Source organism: Macadamia integrifolia, unplaced genomic scaffold (genome assembly GCF_013358625.1).
Source record: "Macadamia integrifolia cultivar HAES 741 unplaced genomic scaffold, SCU_Mint_v3 scaffold100, whole genome shotgun sequence".
In the NCBI taxonomy this organism is placed as follows: domain Eukaryota; kingdom Viridiplantae; phylum Streptophyta; class Magnoliopsida; order Proteales; family Proteaceae; genus Macadamia; species Macadamia integrifolia.
Window position 1 is genome coordinate 537,335 of NW_024868049.1, and position 2,100 is coordinate 539,434.

The 2,100-nt window shown below is 37.1% G+C and overlaps 1 pseudogene; it reads right to left on the reverse strand.

The window, feature by feature from the left end:
* Positions 1-315: 315 nt before the first annotated feature.
* Positions 316-434, reverse strand: LOC122062309 (annotated as a pseudogene).
* Positions 435-2,100: the final 1,666 nt, after the last annotated feature.

A 2,100-nucleotide genomic window follows, 5' to 3' on the forward strand; every position in this document is an offset into this window, starting at 1 on the left:
CTTCTTCAATTGGAGCTGACACAATGATCCTCTTGTGTTTCTTGGGTTTATCTCCTACAAAGGTGAACTCTTCTTCATCACGGGGTCTAAAGATATAATACCTTAATCTAATACTTATACACCGATTTGTGGTCAAGCAAGAAGAAAGAGCAAAGGAAGTCAATGCCGGTATGGTTGGTAGCTGTGGAGTGTCAAGAAGGCAGAAGTGACCCCACTTGCTCCTGTTCAGCCTGCCAATATCACTGGGGAACTCATCACGAGGTGTGGACAAAGAGGTAAAGTTAATTATAAGACTAAGTATAGGAAAAAAAAGGGGGGGTGCAGCACAAGGATTTTCCAGGGGGTCACCCATCCTTGTACAACTCTTGGCTAAGGACACTTAACTGCGAAGTTTTGATGGGATCTGGTGCATTAGTGTTGGTATGATCCCACCCAAACAGGTAGGTCCAAACCGGCCAGCCAGTTTTGTATGGCAAAATGTATTTTTTAGGTTTCTGCACTGTGGGGCCTACACCTTTATTGTGCAATTTCCCATTATACCCCTATGGAAAGAGACCTAATTGAGATACAAAATATATATTTTACGCCAATAAATAAAAAGGGAAATTAAATTTTACAAATTTAATTACATATTAGTTTAATTAGGTATTATATGCAGATGTTAGGGTTTGTGTGTTGTGGGGCCCACTTCTCTGCAGTAAAATTTTTACCCATTTGCCCATAGATGGAGGTATGTTTGGTGGTCCTAAATCACCTTTTATCCTAGAAATCAGAATTTCCTAAGTTAGATTATAAAATGTTAACCCAAAACCAGTTATATTAAGTAACTTAAAAGAGAGCTAGCCAAACAAACCTTAGTTATATTAACTTAAGAGGGCCACCCAAACATACCCTTAGGTCTGTTTGGGCTGCCTTATATATAAGGGATTAAGGGCTGAGAAGCAACCCTTATTTTTGTTGGCTGCTGTCACAGTAAGGAGGAGGAGAAGAAGAAGAAGAATGGAGAAGGAAAGAAGGAAAGAAGGAAAGAAGGAAAGAAGGAAAGAAGGAAAGAAGGGAAGAAGAGGAGATCGAGAGAGAATTACTACTTTTGAGACAGCAACTAGACAATTTTGTGGTTAGGTAGGAATTCTACCCAGCATAACAATGAATTTTATGAATTTTAATAGGGTTAGTAGTTCCAGCTGAATTAGGGATTGTAATCAAGTCTATAAGAACTGAATTACTATCCTATATAAGAAACTCTAATTTCAGTAAGGGTTCAAAGATTTAATTGAATAAAACACATCCCTGTAAACCCTAGAATATAGGGTTTTCACTACCCCAGTGAAATTCTATGCAACCAGGGTTGGAATAGGGCTAATCAAGTAGGAAATTCAGCTAGAACCTATGAGCATAATTTTATTCAATTTCAGAATTTGGAATTTATAAGGATTGGTTTGAAATTCTTCTTGAAATTCATTGCCAAGCTTGACTGGGGTTAGAATATAGATTCCATCACTGTAACACTATTAAGTTGACCTAGTTAGGTGATTAATTTAGAGTTAAATAGGTAATTCTACATGGATTTGATAGTTAGGGTCAGTGTTTTTGCCAATTAAGGGTTTCCAAGGAATCCCTATGAGCAGAATCCCTTCCCAGTAAGAAAAACCCTAAATTTTGGAAGAATCAGGGACTAGGGTTAGTAAGGAATTTGTCCTTATCAACCCTAGAGCAAAGGGTTTTCATTATTTCAGCAGAATTCTATGTAGTTGAAGCTGGAATGGGGCTGATTAGGTAGAACTCTACCAAAAGGCTTAGGACAAAAGTTTATTCCATATTGGAATTGAGATTTTTATGAGAATATAGTTAAACTCTTTCCTAAAATTTTATTACAAGTCTAATTAGGGCTGGAACATAGATTCTATGACTGTAACACTGTATCCAACCCTAATTAAGTAACCAAATTAGGGGCAATGATCCAATTCAGCAAAAATGTCTCAATTCTTAATTAATTACTGAAATTTCTGTCGAATGAGATATGTAAGACCTAGGGTAATTAATTGGACCTTGGAGAGGGTTTCAGTATTTTACGGTGTAACAGGTCAACATGCCTTGAAC